The sequence below is a fragment of the Arvicola amphibius genome, chromosome 7, assembly GCF_903992535.2.
Source record: "Arvicola amphibius chromosome 7, mArvAmp1.2, whole genome shotgun sequence".
Classification (NCBI taxonomy): domain Eukaryota; kingdom Metazoa; phylum Chordata; class Mammalia; order Rodentia; family Cricetidae; genus Arvicola; species Arvicola amphibius.
The window spans coordinates 69,018,601-69,038,285 of NC_052053.1; the positions used below are offsets into that span (position 1 = coordinate 69,018,601).

The following is a 19,685-nucleotide window of genomic DNA, read 5'->3' on the forward strand; positions in this document are numbered from 1 at the left end:
CCTCTCTGAGTGGTAGACTGAGCCTCTAGACGAGGCTGGCTGCAAAGGAGATTTTCATATAAAGCAGGGGGATCCATCCCAACAGACGCACAAACCAAGAAAGAAACAAGAAATATGACAACACCAACTTGCCTCAGAGTCCTGATGCCTTCAGTAACCGCGCCAGAGCATGAAAACGGATAAGGAGCCAGACAAGAAATCAAGTCTGGATTTAAAACTCATCTGCGATCAAGGAGGATTGAAACAAACAGATGAGCACAGCAAAAGGAGTCAGTTCAAGGTTGGCTGAGAAATGCAGCCGGAAACTGAGAGTCTGAAAAATTAAAAATCTTAGAAACAGAAACTGCACTAAGTCCCATGAAAAGTTCATGGGCAACAGGGTCGGCAGGCTGCCGCAGTAGAGTCCCAGTGCTAAAGACAGGCGAGGGAACTCTCCTCAGATAGCAAGGGGAAAACAGTCATGACCACAAACATCCAAGACCTCTGGACACAAGAGCCTGAACCTACAAATCTGTGTTAGAAATGAAGGGACCGCCCTTTTACCGGGACCCATCAACATGGGCCGCGTCCGCACCAAGACCGTGAAAAAGGCGGACCGGGTCATCATCGAGAAGTGCTACACGCGCCTGGGCAATGACTTCCACACCAACAAGCATGTGTGCGAGGAGATCGCTATCATTACCAGCAAGAAACTCCGCAACAAGATAGCCGGCTATGTCACGCATCTGATGAAGAGGATTCAGAGAGGCCCTTTCAGGGGTATCTCTATCAAACTGCAGGAGGAAGAGCGAGAAAGGAGGGATAATTACGTTCCTTAGGTCTCAGCCCTGGATCAGGAGATCACTGAGGTAGATCCTGACACCAGGAGATGCTGAAGCTTCTGGACTTCGGCAGTCTCTCCAACCTGCAGGTCACTCAGCCTACAGTGGGGATGAATTTCAAAAGACCGCGTGGAGCTGTTTGAGTCTGTTCTGTCATTTTCAATAAACCTGAAAACAACAACAACAACAAAAAAGAAAGAAATGAAGGGACCGAGATGCAGGCTAAAGGCAGAGAGAGCTAGTCAAGAAAATTATAGCAGAAAGTGTCCAAATCTGGGGAAAGAAATAGATACCCAAGTACAGGAAAACCCCAAATGGGCATGACCAGAAAAGACCCCCATGACATGTCACAGCTAAAATGCAAAGACTTCGTATCAGAAAGGGAACACTGAAAGCTTCAAGAGAGAATTACCAAGCCGCCTCTAAGTACACTATCCGAGCCAGCCTGAAAGTGGAGCGGGCTACAGCTTCTCTGTCCAGCAAGTCGTACGTTAGATATACCAGAGGAAAAGTAAAGACTTCTCGTGATTATCACAAACTGAAGTCATGACCAGTTCTGCAGCCAGCACCACAGAAGACATTTAAAGGAATGCCACTCACAGGACAAAAGGACGGATACAACCACGGCACCAGGAGAAACAGCTCGCTAGGAGAGTATATACACGCAATTGAGAATCAGAGGGGCAAAAACAAACATTATTAACTCACCAAACCAGTAAACCCAAGATGAAGACGGGGGAAATAAATTAGTACACATTTGAATAATAACTTTAAACATAAATAGTATTTATTCTCCACTTACAAGCACAAGCTGACTGAATGAACTAAAAATGAGAGCTGTTTCTTGTCTGTAGAAAACCCACCTCACTAACAAATCACACTCAGACTGGAGAACATATGCTATCCCAGGCGGATGGAGTCTGAAAGTAGTCAGAGTGGCTGTGCTGACACTGGAAACTCACACAGGGCATTGCACAGATGAATGGACTCCTCATTCGCAGAAAGACAGAGCTGGAGGTGACCATGTGAAATGCACTAAGTCGTACCTAAAAATGCAGCTGGCACGTTGTCTCTCACATACACAGCCTGGGTTTCTCAAGATATGAAGGTAAAAGGGGACCATTTCATCAGAGGACGAGGCCAGCGGGAAGGACAGGAGGCAGTGGGTGACTATGAGAGTGCACGCTGCACACACACACACACACACACACACACACACACACACACACACACGCCCGTCAAACATAAAGCTCACTGTTTTTGTACATTTAACTGATGATGGAAAATTTTAAAGGAAAGGAAAGAAGCTACACAGGCTAGACAAAGAGAAGCAGCTGTCTCTGTTCACACATGACTTTTATATAGAAAATCCCAAAGACTCAGGCTGGAGAGATGGCTCAGAGGTTAAAAGCACTAGCTATTCTTGTAGAGGTCCTGAGTTCAATTCCCAGCAACCACATGGTGCCTCCCAGGTACCTATAATGAGATCTGGTGCCCTATTCTTGCATACAGGCATACATGCAGGCAGAACACTGTATACATAATAAATAAATAAATCTTTAAAAAAAAAAAGAAAATCCCAAAGGCTCTTCCTCAAGAAGTGGTGGTCTAGCACAAGCTAGCAATTATACCAGTCTGAAGAGAAGCTTAAAACAAGCTAGGTACTTTCCTCCATTCTGACAAGGAACCATGGGATTTCCTTTCCTTTCCCTTCCTTCCTTCCTTCCTTCCTTCCTTCCTTTCTTCCTTCCTTTCTTCCCTCCCTCCCTCCCTCCCTCCCTCCCTCCCTACCCCCCTCTTTCTCTCTCTCTCTCAGACAAAGTCTCACTATGTAGTCCTGGCTGGCCTGGAACTTGCTTGAGACAAGACTTCCCTCCAGCACACAGAGAGCTGCCTGTCTCTGCCTTGTGAGTGCTGGGATTAAAGGTGTGCACTGCTTTGCCTGGCCTGAACAATCAGAACTTAAAATTTAAAATACAGTAAAAGAGTACATCCCCCCAAATAAATATTGAAGTATGAATGTAACCAAACATGCCCATGATTTCTGTAAGGAGAATCGGAATGTCCAAAGAAAGCCAAGGAGCTAAAGGAGTAATGAGACACCCGTGCACATGGGTGGGAAGCTTATTGACCTATAGAATCCTACATTCCAAGAATGTTTTGGGCCTTACGGAAACAGCTCCACGGCTTTTTGTCTTGTTTTTGTATCTATTTATTTGTATTTGCATGTGTTTATGTGTACAGGTGCTGTGGAGCCCAGAAGAAGGCATCAGATACTGGAACTGGAGTTACAGGTGGTTGTGAGCTGCCATGTGGATGCTGGGAATTTAGCTCAAAACTTCTACATGAGCAGACAGTGCTTTTAACTGCTGAGCCATCACTCCGGCCCAATTCCAAAGCCTTTATAGAGAATCAAAGATCTAGAAGAGCCTTACCGGTGGGCACACACTGAGGAAACTGTCGCTCCATCCCACTCTTCTCTTCAGCCACTAATTTTGTAAAAATTTTGTAAAAAAAATTTTAGTGAGGGGTAGGAAAAATATTTTTTTCCAAATACAAAGGCAAACCACACATGCAACACATACACACACACACACACACTTTGCAAGGAACTTGCACCTACCATATCTAACAAAATCAAACTCGTATAAGCCAATTCATGTTCTAAAAATAGAGGAAGACTTGAAAATGATACTTGACGAGAGATACTTGACACAAAACAAAACAACAGCAAAAGCACATAGAAAGATGTACAACAGCAGTGTCACCAGGGAAACGCTGACTGAAGCCTCAGCAGCACACCGGTGGCCTCTCGGGATGTTTATGAGCCAGGCTCACGAGGCAAGTGGGCATTTTATCTCATACTGAAATGCCTTAGATAGATTCCAGAGTGGCAGTGCCTTTGCGTTTCTGCTTTGTGGGGTTTTCATTGCTCCAAATCTCAACGCAACAGTCGTCTGGAAGTCCTAGAGGTTTAGTCTCATAAACATCCCGAGAGGCCACCCGCAGCTCCACACTACAGAATGACGCCCAACATGGATAACTGAATCCACAGAAAGCTTGAGAAAGCTTGGGAAAGAATAAAGCATGTTTTCTTGGTAGCAGCAGTTTCTCGGGTCTGCTCTGCTTGCTAGAGGCAAGCGAGCGCTCTCATCTAAGAGAGGCTTCCTGACTCAGCTTTAGCTGCAAAACCCTGCAGCTCTTTTAAGAGGTCCTGACACAAAACACTTAAACGGTGCTGATGAAAAGCTGAACATGTGTTTTTCGGTTTTCAGCTGTAGCAGGAAAAAAGCTGTGCCGTTTTAAAATGCCAGCTTTCTGGGCCGTCCTGCCAGGGCAAACTCTGACTCTTTCAAGCAGGCGGTCCTGACTATGGAGCTTTTGATTGTTGTTGAACACTGTTGCAGCTTGCTTGCTGGCAGGGACCTTGAACCGCCACCACAGAGTTGTGGTGATAAACATGGCTACAGCCAGTACCTCTGCCATGAGGCTGGAAAGCTAAGGAATGGGCTGGATCCAGCCGCCAAAGTCACGGCTTTAGTCCTACCAATATTGTTTCGTAAATTAAAGACTCATGTGGTCACAAAAAGAGAGAGATATACAGTAAAAGAAAGATTCAAAGTCGAAGAAAATGTCTAAATGGTTTACTATGTGTTAAAAATATATGCAGGCTAAAGGTTAAAGTTCTTAAAACTAAAAAAGAAAAAAGGAAGTAGTTGGGTGTGGTAGTACACACCTTTAATCCCAACACTTGGGAGGCAGAGGTAGATTGACCTCTGTGACTTCAAGGTGTGGCAGCACACACCTTTAATCCCCAATGCCTTGGATTGGAGGCAGAGACAGATGGATCTCTGAGGGTTCAAGGACAGCCTGGTCTACAGAGTTATTCCAGGACAAAGATATACAGAGAACCTGTCTCAAAAAGTAAAAGTAAAAGAAATAAAGGTTTAAATAAAGCCACATAAAGATGGAAAATATACAGAGAATCTTGATACTGTATGCTATTATGCTCTCTTTGAATTGTTTGAATACCAAGGAAGGAGCAACAGCTGCTAAAAGATATTTGTTTACAAATGCTGCTGAACTAATCCAAGATAGATATTTTGAAAATACCTTGACTTCAAAGTTTGGATTTAAGGTTATGATGCTTTGGAAAAGTCCTTCTTTTGTTTTTACAGAAAATGAGACCCTGTGGATTGCTTCTATCCCAATATGGTATGATAGACCATGCCCTCCTGAAAGGTTGCTGTGAACACCTTCAGAAAATTACTTCACTCAACTGATGACTGAGATGAACCCGGCACACAGGTTACATCATGAAAGATCTGATTAACAGCACCCTATTTAGCAGGAAGCAGTTTGGAGAGAAATAACTGTGCCCGTATTCCCAAATATTATTTATAAACGTTCTTTTCTTTTACATTTAAAGGGGGAGATGATAGATATGAATAATTTACATTGGTATAAATTTTGCCTTATTGATAGACATTTAAGGTCTATTTTGTTATATGTATATGTATTTTGATCTTGATTAAGGTATTGTGATTGTGTAGTTCATTTTAAAAATGTAATGTATAATTAGGAAATATAGGTTGTTAATGAATAATCATCAATAATAGTCAAGCTTGTAGTCATGTTAGTTAGACTTTCTGGATATATAGAGATATATTTCAGTTAAGATAGTCATTCCTAATATCTTTCAAAAACTACAGAATATGGCATTTAAATGTTTTAATAACTTAGGGCTTTTCATGACAATGAGACACATCTGCTCCTGGCAGCACCAATCTACCTCAAAAGGAAGATGGGCATCGAAGAGGCTTCTTATGGAGTTTGATAGCCATTTGGGCAAGAAACTGCTCGTGCCTGGACTGTTGGCATAAACTGGACACAAAGAACCCGCAGAAAGAGGACTGCTGAACTTACCTAAAGGTGAGATGATCTTTCAGGATTCTTGATTCATGAAAGAGTCTGTGAGACATTCTGCAGGACACAGCAGATAGTGACTGAACTGCCTTTGAAATTTCCTGCTTCATGGAAATGTCTGCTAGAAACTATGGGCCTGTAGGTCGAAGATGGATGACCCAACAGTACAGAGGAACTTTGTGTGACTGTCCAGGCAGCGAGATGTCTCTGTGATTTCTAGAGTTTTGTAAGTTGCTTACTTCTCATTTACTTACGTAATATTATATCCTTCTGGACTCTTTGATGGAGTTGAAAAATAGTTATAGTTTTCCTTAGTTATGATAAAAGATAGAGTAGATATAAATATTGTAACTATAATTCTTGCTTGATAACTGTTTTGTTATATGCAATTTTACTATGTTAAAGTGAAAGCCTTTCTTTTTGTTTAAACAGAAAAAGGGGAAATGATGTAGGTGTGTCTTCTATCTGAAGATTTCATTGGTTAATAAAGAAATTGCTTGGCCTGATAGGTCAGAACATAGGTGGGTGGAGTAGACAGAACAGAATGCTGGGAAAAAGGGAAGTGAGGCAGATGCAGTGAAGCTCTGACCCAAGATGGCCGCAGGCTAGAATCTTCCCGGTAAGCCTCCCCTTGTGGTGCTACACACATTACTAAATATGGGTTAATCAAAATGTGAGAGTTAGCCAGTAAGAGGCTGAAGCTAATGGGCTAGGTAGTGTTTAAATGAATACAGTTTGTGTGTTGTTATTTCGGGGCATAAGCTAGCCAGGCAGCCGGGAGCAGGGCGGCAGGAACACAGCCTGCAGCTTCTCACTACATATGTGATAAAGAGGTTTGGGCTTATTGTCCTGGTCTGAGGTCAGAATGGTGGGGCCCGTGTGGTGACGGCATCCTGGATGGTTCAGGTTATCACATAGCGAGACCAAGCATGGGCACCTGTGTATGTGTACACACAGCATCCTGGTCTCTTCCTCTTCTTATAAAGCCACAAGGATCCAATAATGGGATGAAGGCCTTATCTAATCCTAGTCACCTCCCCAGCCCCAGCTCTAAACAGCAGGTCCCCCAGGCCGAGGTAGTGGTAACTACAAGGTCACACAAGAAACTTCCCTTCGTGATGGGAATATTTGCTATCTTAGCCACAGTTGTGGTTTCAAAATGTCTACATTTGTCAAAATTCAAGCTGTAAGTAATATTTAGAAAGGGTCTCATTTAGCCAGGTGGTAGTGGCAGCACTCGGGAGGCAGAAGCAGGTGGATCTCTGAGTTTGAGGCCAGCCTGGTCTATAGAGCTAGTTCCAGGACAGATTCCAAAGCTACAGAGAAACCCTGTCTCAAAACACAAAAACAAAAACAAACAAATGAAAGTATCTCATGTCTCATTTATCACATGTAAATTTTGTCTAAATAACCTCAATTTACATGGTGCTGAAGAGATGGCTCAGTGGTTAGAAAGAACAGCTGCCCTCCCAGAAGTCTACAGTTCAACCAGCATTTATATGGAGGCTCAAAGGTCAGTGTACAAATGAACCAGGGAGGGCAAGTGTGCTGGTGCCCCACAGCCCAGAATGCAGGAGGCAGAAGCAGAAGGGTCTGAGTCTATAAGTTAGAGAACAGGGGAGCACAAGAACCAAGCATCAGAGATTTCCAGTAAACTCAAACTAGGGCACACTCTTTGAGAAGAAATAAAGAATGCGTAAGTCTTAACTACATGAAAAAAATGAAGTTTAAAAAAGAAACCCCTTTCTCAAGCATGCAGACAGGTCTTAGACAGTTGGGCAGTGGCTAAAGGGAGCTTGTGTGAACCACCACGACCTCCACGGGGTTGGCAGCCCCCGCCGGCTGCTACTTCATTACAGTGTTGTAGGGTCTGAGACTCGCAAACAGCCCAAGTAGGCACAAGAGTTCCCACGAAGCAATGTCCCACTGAAATGGACAGCAGAAACAGACCAGTCAGGAACGGCAGCATGGACTCAGGAGCAGACTGTCCCTGAACGTTCATTTCAGCAAGTATTTAAGCAGAAAAACCACAAACATCTGTGCCAGCTATACTTACAGTTTTCACCAATCAGGATTTAGAGATTAAGAGCTTCCCCGATGTGGTTCATCTTTATCACCGACGCAGAATGTAAGTTTTGCAATATAACCAATCAGATCTAGTTGTTCTTTGTGGTTAGGAACAGTCATTATGTTTTAGGGAACCAAAATTATTGTTTGAGGAGGAAGTTGGTAGGCTACTGGAAAATCCTCAGCTCGCCCAGGGCCTGGGAATGTGAACTTTGTTTCACCCTACCTTTAAAATGGAGTCTGAAAACAAAATGGCAGAAGTTCTGACATGTTTCTGTTGGCTTGTTTCCAGCAACTCACACTGGAGTTCAGCGATTCCACCTCTATGATAATGATATGCAAACGAAGCCACAGGCCTACGAGGTTTTCCACTGTGGCCCTAGAGGACAGCGAGGCACCTCCCAGTAACGATGTACTTAGGAAGGACAAGAGGATGACGTGCACACGTTAAGGGGAAGAACTAAGGCAGAGACCATGGTACACAGTCAGCCACACTTGAAAATAAGCTCAGCCTATGTCCATCTGCCGATGGGGATACAAAAGATCCTGATAGATCCCTTTGGGATGGGGGCAATGGCAATGTAATGAGTGTTATCAACGCCAGGGAGACTGGATTACCTGGGGACGGGCCTCTGCACATGCTGTGAGGGACTAGCTTGATTTTGCTCTTAATTGTCGGCAGGCAGGGAACCCAGGGCTGTAAGTGGAGAAGCGTAGCTAGGCCACAGGCAGCCATCCCCTTTTTGCTTCCTGGTAGTGGATACACTGTGACAGCTGCTTCAAGCTCCCACCACTTTGATTTTCCAGCCAGGATGGACTGTCCTTTGAACTGTGAGCTGAAATAAACTTTGTCAAAGTATCTTACCATAGCAACAAAAGAGGACACTAGGACCCTCACACATCACTACAAGTTGTGGGGCTCACACACTGAAACCAAAGCTTGTGGTTCCAGAGGTACAAAGTCCCCCGCTAAGGTGTCATAGAGCAAGGCCTGTAACAGCCTCTGGCCACTCACAGTGCTCATGCCCACCTCCATCTTCACGGGTCTCTTAGAAGGACAAGTAGTCACTGGCTAGACCATGAGCCCAGGATGACCTAGAGAGCCTCAATCACATCAGCACAGCCCTTCCTAAAACACCACATTTACAGAGAAGAAAGGGACTGGGGGCACAGCAATGCGTGCGGGACACTGTTTAGCGCCCTGTAGCAGTGTCACCGAGGACTGTCCTGGCCTATCTGGTCACTCCTGCCGGGCACCGGCATCTACCTCCTCTGGGGTGTTGGTACAGAGATACAGCACAGCAGCGCATTCTCAATAGGTCACTGGGCTCTTCAAGTTCCCACTGCATTCTACCACCCAAAGGACCCTCATGAACATCCAGAATCCCGACCTGGCCACATCCCTCTGTTCCCCAGGCCATCCACACATGATCCAGGTGAGGGCTCTGTCCTGCAGAAGGGCTTTCCTGTGACTCCCTCCTTGCAGGACCAGGCTCTAGTTCTGGGGTTGCAGCCTGCTTCCTTCTCACTCTATGCTTCTGGCTATCTCCTGGAAGTCACATGTGTAGCACTGCTCAATGTGGACTCCGTGCCCGACCCAAAGCCCCCACCCCCATCTTCTGCAATCTGGCTTGCTGACCCCAACATGCCGGATTCATCTGCTGTGGGGCCCGCACACAGCACAGCGAGCTCCCGCAGGGCACAAACAGGATGCACTCTGCTCAGCACTCACCTATGGGGTCCCCAACACTGCCCAGGGCACAGCAAGCGGCCAGTGCTGCTGGAGGCATTGGAGGCATGTGCAGACAGAGCAGGGACCACCTCTGAAGAGCATTGAATTAGGACAAAGGAAAGCCAAGCTTTCAGCACAGGCCAATTTCAAGGTTCCTTCTATCATGTAAATGTACCTACTAAAGGTCTCAATTATTTTAAAATATGTGAATGCAGAATTTTACAAGTGAAGCAAAAACAATTACCTTCTGCATTGGTCACAAGTGTACTGTGCCATCAAACTTTGTGTTACTTGGTTTTTACAGAAAGTGAAATTGGTATTTACAAAATCAATGCTGTTGGGTAGGAGAAGCCACTTTTAGTCTCAAAGATTGATGTGCTGACACCGGTGGGCAAGAAGGGCACAGAGTACAGAGGAATGGAGCCATATCTACTGCTCAGCCGTGACCCGGAGGAAACCCCGGAGACACAGAATGAACAGGTGGCGACCACAGTCAGGATGGAAGCAGGACGCTTGCTGTACTGTTTGCTGCCTGTTGGCACTACTCAATAGTTACCCATGACTAGGAAGCACGCAGGTATTCATGTCTACTGCGTCCTGTGCTGCTGACCTGGTGGCCAGCATGTACACCACTCAGCGATCCGCCTCAGGCAGCAGCGGTGGCCCTTCACAACCAAGTCTCTGTGGTCTCCTCATGTCAAGGCTGAACAAAACTGGTCAGGGCTGCAAAGGGTTGTGCGTTGCCAGCTCAGGACTGCCACCTGCTGCCAATGGCTGGGAAGCAAATCCCAGGATCCCTGTTCACTGTAATCAGCCCTGGGAGATGGTGTGCGCCTGGGTGACTCTGATAGCAAGGGGGGCCCCATGCCAAAGCTACCCAGATGCAGCATTTCCGACTCAGCAGATACCTGAGCACTCAGGCATCTTTCTCACCTTTTCTCACAAGCTCCTACTGCCCCTCTGCCTGATGTTCACCTCAGATAAGCACCAGCAGGAGCACAGGAGCACTAACCTGTGGCCTGATGCTCAATGATTTGGTCTCTGTGCAGCCCAGGCTGTCCTGGAACTCAGAGATCCACCTGCCTCTGCCTCCCAAGTACTGGGATTAAAGCCGTGTGCCACCACTGCCTGGCTTGGAAAAAGCAGTCTTAGTGTTTATTTTTTGTTCTAATCATATTGACGGTCTCCACTGTAGCATTTCTCCTGCTTGTATCAAATCCAGCTTCCCCAAAACTTTCTTGCTCTCCCACCCTCCCCACTTCTACCTGCTTTGAATTTCTCTTCTACTTTCAGGCTTTTGTCCTCAACTCAAAGTCTCCACATACGGGAACATGCAATGCTTGTCTCCACATACGGGAACATGCAATGCTTGTCCCCATGTCTCCACATACAGGAACATGCAATGCTTGTCCCCATGTCTCCACATACGGGAACATGCAATGCTTGTCTCTGCGTCTCCACATACGGGAACATGCAATGCTTGTCTTCTGTGTCTCCACATACAGGAACATGCAATGCTTGTCTCTATGTCTGGCTTGTTTTGCCTTAACATAATTTCTCCAGCTCTGTTCATTTCCTACAGAGGACATGACTTCAGTCTTATGACTAGAACGCCACTGTGCATACCTACCAAGTTTTCTTGTCATTCATTCACTGGTGCCAGGTAGGCATGCGCGATTCCTTGTCTTGGCTATTATGCACGGTGTCACAATAAACAAGAGCAGCTCTCTCTGTGGTGTGGATGTGAGGTTTCCTCAGGGTCACACCCAGGAGGTGTTGCTGGGTCCAACAGCTCAGCATCCAGCCTTGGAGGAGCATCCATCTGTTTTTCACAGCGGTCTCACTGCTTTTAACAAGGGCTCCTTGTCCTCCATCCCTCACCATCATTACAAAGTTTGCTAATCTGGATAGAGATGGAATCTCAATGTATGATCGTTGTTGGAGATGGGATTTCATTCCGTAGCCTAGGCTAGCCTTGAACTTGTTGCAATCCTCCTGCCTCAGCCTTTCACATGCTGGGTTTCCAGGAGTGAGCCACCATGCCTGTAAGGACCTTGACTTGAGCTCCTCCTCGAGTCTTCCACTTGCTGAAACACACAGCCTGGGGGCCCTAAGGTTTGAAACTCCCTTCCCCAAATTCTGGAGGTTAGACAAAAGCCAGCATTCCTTGGGAATTGGTGAGACCATTTCCTCTCTACCAAAAGGAGCCATTTCCCTGGCAGGTGGGACACATGGCAACCTGTGGTGCCTATTAACATACCAAAGCACACGCTGGCCTCCCAGCTCCCTTGGAATCTTCCTAGCTCTTCTCACCTCCTCCTGACCTGAGCTTCCCTAGCTCAGGAGCCTCCTGCTCCTCTCCCAGCTGTTCATTCTCCGTATAACCCCGTTTCAGCAGTGTCTCCACCCCCCCCCCACCCCCCCCCCCCCCCCCCCCGCTTCTCCCATGCCCAGGTACAGAACACTACTTCCTTTCTCTGCTCCAGACTTTCCCGGATGCCTATGGCTGTTCTCTTTCTCACACCTATAACAGAACCTTAACCACACCAAGGCAATTTTCTGTGGCCACGGCATCAGTTTGTACACATAGCATTGCTGCTTCAGTGTGGTCTTGGCTGATGGCAAAGACAGACATTTTTAGACAGCAGATTTCCTCTTTTGAGAAGTGACCACAAATTAGGTTAATTTTTCTGAGTTCTTTGCATATTCTGCATATTAACTGTGGGAGAAAGAGCTGTTGCCAGTGCTCCTGTATACCTTTGCTATACAGCACTCTCTCTCAAGTCTGCGCAGCTCCGTCAGCCAATTCTCCTTACGTTCTCAAGTCTGGAATCCTAGTCAGTCTGTCTACACTATCTTGGGGTATTTCTTCCAGGTCTTCCTTTAATGTCTTTAATCCACTTGATTTATGTATTTTCAATCCTTTTGTGTGGATATTCAGTGTTCCCAGCCACAGTTACTGAAAAAGTTATCTCTTCTCCATTGTGTGTTTTTTTGGTATCTTTGTCAAAACTTGAGTGACTAAAAAGGAGTGGGTTTTTGAGCCCTGTTTTCTTCATTTGGTCTATGTGACTGCTGTTATGGAAAATACCATGCTGCTGTGGGAGCACATTCTGCTCCTTCAGCCAATTGCCTTTAAGATACCAGCCCACTTGGGCATGTGCGCCCTCTCTCTTCTGGCTCCTGTTCCTGCGGCTAAACTGTTTCCTGTTTGTGCTCAGAGGACTGTTGTTTAGGACGGTAATCTGTAAGTCTTTCCCCTTAAATAAATAACCCTTTTTATAATCAATAATACTGAGCTGCTGTGGGACTGTCTCATGGCATCACCATGCTGTTTTGCTGACAGTGCCTCTCTAGTTTATCTGAAAACCCTATGAGGATGTACCTCCAGCACTGTTTCTGTTGTGCTTGCTTATTTGGGGTCTTCTGTGATTCCAAGTAAATTTTATGTTTTTCTTAGTTCTCTATATGCTTTTGGTATATTGATAGAGATTGCAACCAATCTGATATTTTTTGGTAATATGTTAACAATGTTTATTTTCTTAACCCATGAACATGGGAAATAGAAATCTTTCCATCTTTTTGTACCTACAGTTTTATTCAATATTTTATAATTTTCATTAAGATAAAGATGAGATTTATCTTTAAGGTTTTATTTTTGGTGGATATTTATTTGAGTGTCTCACTACGGAGGCCAGGTTAGCCTTGAACTCCCCTTGTCCTCAGCCTCCTAAATGCTGAGATTAGAGGCCTAGTTTTTTTTTTTTTGTGGGGGGGGTTGTCTTTTGTTATATTCAGGCTATTGTGAATAGGGTTTTTCATTTCTTTCTCATCAGGCTGATAACTGATCCAAAAGCTATTGTACATTGTATGCTGCTATTTTGCTGAACTCATTAGTCCTAAGTGTTATGGTGGAATCTTCCAAACAGAATCATCCCAACACAGGAATAGTTTGACTTCCTTCCCTCATTCTGTTCTTCTGAGTTTACAAAAAAAATCTAAGGCATACTGGTATTAGTTCTTCAAACCTGGTGTGAGATTCACCAGTGAACCCCAGATTTTCCTGGAGACTTGAGTACTGGTTTGCCACACCCTGCACGGCATGGTCCTGAGAACCTGCAGGGGCGACTTGGGGATGAAGAGACCACAGACCTAGAACAGCTCAGGGGCTGTGCCTGCTCCAGTAGAGGGCTGCACAAGAGGGAGAGTCAGCTAGTGTCAGCAGTCTCTGTGGGGGAACCCGGGAAAGCTATGGTAACGGCTACAGGTCTCTCTCTCATAGTTGGACCCAGGGAAGGCTTTGCCGTTTTTCTGAATTTCACTATTCCCATGGGTCTGAGGCATTGGGGTCCTTGACATGCTTGTGCCCAGGTTAACAACACGCGTTCATACAACTTCATCCACTTCCCACACTGCTTCAAACTCACGGCTTGTTATCAATCTGCTTATGTTTTTATTGATATCCTCTTGGTTCAATTTTGGTAGGTCATATGTGTTTAGAAATTTGTATTTCTTCTATATTTTTCATTATGTTCCATAATGTTCATCTGGATTTCAGTGGTACCTGCTGTGATGACACCCCACCCCCCAGTTCTAATTTTACTTACTGAGTCATCTTTTTAAAAAGATGTATGAATATTTTGCCTGCATGTATGTATGTGCACCGCTTTCATGCCTGGTGTTCACAGAGGTCAGAAGAGGGCGTCAGATCCTTTGAAACTGGAGTTAAAGAGGTTGTTGGCTACCAAGAGGGTGCTGGGAACCAAACCAAGGGCTTTTGCGAGAGCAACCAGTGCTGACTTGAACAGTCTCTCCAGCCCCAGGATTTTGTTACGGTGTGTATACACAACAAGCCATGGAACACAGGTGGATCCTGGGAACTGGACTCAGACCATCAGCCTTAGCAGCCAGAGCCTTCACACACTGAGCTTTCTCTCCAGCTCCCCTTTCCTCTCTTGCTGTATCCCACAGGTTTCCGGCACACCATGTTTCCATTTTCATTGATTCTAGCAATTTTTCAACTCCATACCCAATTTCTTCAATGACTCAGTTTTTCAAAAGTCTACTATTCAATCTCCATGTATTTGTATAATTTGTAGGTTCTCTTTCTGTTGATTTCTAATTTAACCAAATTATATCTGGTAAGATATGAGAAACTTCTATTTTTGTGTGTGTCTGTGGGGGGACTGTCCACAGGGAAATGTCAGGTGCCCTGGAGCTAGCTACAGTCAGTTGTGAGCTATCCAGTGTGGGAGCAGACACTAAACCCTAGTCATCTGCAGCAGCAGTGTATGCTCTTAACCACTGAGTCGTCTTTCTAGCCCCACGACAGAAAGAAAGTTCTCATTTGTTGCTGTTAAATGCTAGCTTTAGCTCACTGGGGAAAAACTCCATGATCTTATGAAAAGCATGCATATTCTGTAACTGCTAGACGAAGCAGTGTGTAGATGTCTACAGTGTAACCTGACCTCTACAACTGGATTGTGTGGATAATGGATCTATTAGTGAGCTTGGGGTAATGAAGTCATCTGCTGTTACTGTTTGTGGGGCCCATCTCTTCCTTTTTGGTCAGTAGTTTGCTTCATTAAATCTGGTTCTCAGGGGTTTGATACATATATATTTACACCTGGTATACATTCTTGGTTGATATTTATCATTCTGTGACTTTTGCCTCTTCTGATTTCCTCTATGTCTATGGGATGTGAGTGTTTTCAGATTGGAAGATCATTTTATACCCTTTCACTTTCAGTCTATGTTGTCAGCAGTGAGGTTTCTTTTACAAACCTCATTCTGTGTGTGTGCCATGTGGGTAAAGTTGCACATACCTCGTGGCACATGTGGGGAGGTCAGATGGTTTTTGGGAGTCAGTTTTCTCCCTCTACCCTGGGTTCCAGGGATTAAACTCAGGTCATCAGGCTTACAAGGCAGATACTCTTACACACACACACACACACACACACACACACACACACACACACACACACACACACCACGGAGCCATCTCATCCACTTGCCAGTGAGGTTCCTTCAAATGGCACATTACTGGTTCTGGGTCTTCTAAGTGGAGAATTCAGACATTCACAGTGGGGTGAAAGTGTACCTCCTGTCACGTTGCTGCCTATGGTTGTTTCCTGCCATGCTTCTTTCTCCTTTAGTGATGATTTACTGAGTTAATGGTTTCCTAATCCATGTTTGCTTGCCTACTCTTCTAAGTGATATCCTTTCTTATATTCTCATGATTATATTTATCTTGCTCTCTCTCTTCTAGGTGTAGAAGTCTTTAATATCTTTTATAATGTGTGAATTCCACTGGCTTATATTTTTCGTGGAAGATCATTATTTATCCTTTGATTTTGAAGAATAGCCTTACTGGATACAGTAGCCTGTATGTTGATTATAATTTTTAATGTTTTGCTTTTTGTTTCTGTCTTTGACATGTCTATTTGAGGTGTCCACATCTTCCCCAACATTTAGGAAATTTTCTATTATTTTATCAAATGGGTTTCCTAATGCCTTTATGCCTATAGTTCCTTGTCCCTCCTATTCTATGTGTACTTAGCCTTTCAGTGATGTCTCAAGGGCCATGCATGCTGTTCATTCCTATCTGAACATTGAGGCTTCACCAGCTTGCCTTTGGGCTTGGTACTCATTCTTCTGGCTGCTCTGTCCTATTGGCTTTCCACAGTCTTCTCACTGACAGAGCTGTTCATGGCCAACATGAACAGTCTTTCCCAGACTCTTTAACTGCTCTCTCATATCCTGTACTTCCTAATTCATTTACCTATTTCTCTTTCTTTTTCTTTTTGATTTTTTGAGACAGGGGTTGTCTGTGCCACGAACAGCTCTGCTGTTCTCAAACTAGTTTTGTAGACCAGGCTGCCCCCAAACTTATAGAGATTTGCCTTCCTCTGACTCCTGAGTGCTGGGATTAAAGGCTTGTGCCACCACCACCCTGACTCATTTAGCTATTTTGATCATATTCAAAAATAAATTTTAATAAAATATTTCTTCTGAATAGTTGCCCAGCATTTCATTTTAATATCTTTGCAATCATATGGTAGAGAATTATGAATATTCAAAGGATTCATGTTGCCCTTTTCCATACCTGTTTCTATCCTGAAATCTGTCTTTGTCAGGATGGCAAGCTCTCTCAATGTTATGGAAGGGCTTTCTTGGGGAGCCGTCTTCTCGAGGGCGTGACTGTGGTTAGGTTGTGGCACAATGCATACCATGACAAAGTCTCCATGACACACTTTCTCCGTAGGTCCGACAGAAGTGGAGAACCTTTTAAAATCCATGAAGGTAGGTTTGAAGTGTGAGATCATTTGGGGGCTGCCATCCATGGCTATTCTTCTAGTCTTGTCAGCAATGTGTGGTCTGAAGGGACCCAGAAGCAGCCTGTGCACGCTGAGGTCCGTCTAGGTGCAGAGACCACGAGTGTTCCTCTATGGTTGTATGAGGGTAGATGGCGAGAAGCAGGACTTCAGGCCCCCTGGCCTTGCCTTGTTGGGGCCAGGCTGTGAGATGGCGGCTTTCCTCTTCATTGTTCTTCAAGTTGAAGTAGCTACCGGTGTTTGAGTGGATCAAGTTATGGCTGTGCAAGTTCTCTCAGCCTGTCAGAAAGTGCATCTCAGTGGGCGAGCATCTGTCTAAAACACCTGAGGCGCAAGGCTCACTTCCAGCACTGTTCACGAAGAAACAACAACCATGATACCTACCAACCAACCAACCAACCAACCAACCAACCAACCAACCAACCAAGATGCATAAATACAAAAGCCACCAAATACAATCACTACAATATAACAAAAGGGCAAAAATAACTAGATAAACTGAAATGTTAATACAAATAGAAAATTGTAAAGGGGGAATGAGGAAGATTCAGTTACAGACAAGGAAAAGGGAAATGGAAAAGTACTAGGATAAAAGGGGAAGAAGGCGACAGCAGGCTCAGCAGGGACAGGCACTTGCTGTCAAGCCTGACATGCTGAGTTCCAGTTCCAGCAGCCACATGGTGGAAGGAACTGACCTCCACGTGTGCACTTGTGGCACATGCGCATACATGCCCAAAACAATGTAAAAGATCGTAAAAGGAAGAAAACAATTGTATATACATGCAAACAAAGCGGACACATTTCCTTACCAAGGAGGCTGGCACGTCACCGGGGCACTGTGCAGCCACCCGAGCTCCGCACGAGCAGGGAGAAGGCAGGCTGTGGTTGTCTTCTTTTCCCTCTTTGCTCTGTGGCATCTGCTGGGAACCAACGAGAGTACCCTGAACCAAAGACAGTGGCGACTTTCCAGTGCCCCGCATCAGGGCTGACACCAGGTGCTGCGGCTCAGGAGTCGCTGGCGCATCCGTCGTGCGATGCTGCCGAGTTGTAGCCGTCTGCAACTGAGCTCCCCAAGCTGACGACCGTCACAGGGAAGCAGCTTTCGTGTCACTTTGTGTTCCAGGCTGGCCTCCTACTACGTGACGTTCTCACAGGCTTCAGAGTGGCTCTCCTGGAACGACAAACCGTTTCTCAAGGCAGATACTGGGTGGCTCAGATGCTTGCTGTAGGTTCTCTGGAGACAAGAAAACACCCTTGACTTCAAAGGCAGCAGGCCCATCGCTGCGAGTGTGTGCCGGGAAGTCAGGATGGTTCCCTGAGCAGCACCATGCAGGTTCCAGATCTCCTGTTCAGATCCTGTTCTTCTGACCCCTGTGCTGCTCGACTCTAGCCCTTCCCTTTACCTGCACTGCAGTTCTGTGCAGTGATGTGAGACTCCCCTCTGTATGCTGTGAATGTGCTTTATTACTACCGGTTAATAAAGAAGCTGCTTTGGCCTACGGCAGGGCAGAATAGAGCCAGGAGGGAAAACTAAACTGAATGCAGGGAGAAAGAAGGCAGAGTCAGGCAGACACCATGTAGCTGCCAAAGGAGAAAGATGCCAGAACCTTACTAGTAGGCCACAGCCTCATGGTGATACACAGATTAATAGAAATGGGTTAATTTAAGATGTAAGTAAACAGTGTTGTAATTAATATAGTTTATGTGTGATTATTCGGGTCTGGGTGGCTGGGAATGAAAGCAGTGCAACTGGCATGGGCTACCCCATCTCACCATCTTTATACACCATCCACAGACTGTTCTCTAAGTTTCCCTGCACAGCTGAACACCAGCATTCCCCAAGTGGCTCACCTCCCTGGGTAGTTCTTGGCGGTTTGGTAGGTTGATTTTGGCTCTTTGTTTTCAGGCAAGCATTACTAAGCCTGTCTGTCTTGCCTTCTGCCTCGGCCCGTGTGCTGCATTACATCATGAGCCACCACAGCTGCTTCTGCCTCGGCCCGCGTGCTGCAATTACAGCATGAGCCATCACAGCTGCTTCTCTCAACTTCCTTCTGTGTTACAGAAAATGGCAACAGATGCCTCTAATGTACACGTGCACCACCACCCCCCCCCCCCCAGAGATATCTGTGATCTCTTTACCAGTTTTATAAACTAAGGTCTTTTCAGACTGAAATACATAATTGTGGTGGTCTGAATAAGAATGCCCCCATAGGTGCACACATTCGAATGCTGAGTGCTGAGTCACCAGGGATGGTGCCGCTTGAGAAGGACTGGAGGGTTAGGAGGCGTGGCCTTGCAGGAAGCTGCCACTGGGGGAGGGCTTGGAGGTTTCAAAAGTCCAAGTCGGACCCAGATTGCTCTCTCTGCCTGCAAATAAGGATGTAGCTCGCTCTCTCTCAGCTGCATCTCCAGCAACATGCCTGTCACCATGCTCCCCTCCATGATTGACTAAACCTCTGAAATGGTAAGCAAGTCCCCAATTAAATGCTTTCTTTCTTATAAGAGTTGCCATGGTCACGGTGTCTCTTCACAGCAAAAGAATGCCAACTAAGAAAATAATATGTCCTCTGACAAAAACTATCAGAAACAGAAACAGTGTCTAATGCTTTTATTGTTTCCTCAGCTATGCCAGTTGCCAGGTCATGTCTCTAATTTCCAGAGGCTTAACTTCACTACAAGTCCTAAATATACAAAACTGAAGTTGTACCAAAACCACGTATTTTCGTGAGGAAAAAAAATCAGAAAATGCCACATGGTTTTTAGACACACACACACACACACACACACACACGCACGCACGCACAT

General features: G+C 45.4%; 1 pseudogene; it reads left to right on the forward strand.

Moving 5' to 3' along the window:
• The first annotated feature begins 557 nt into the window (after positions 1 to 557).
• On the forward strand, positions 558 to 964 carry LOC119819652 (annotated as a pseudogene).
• Positions 965 to 19,685: the final 18,721 nt, after the last annotated feature.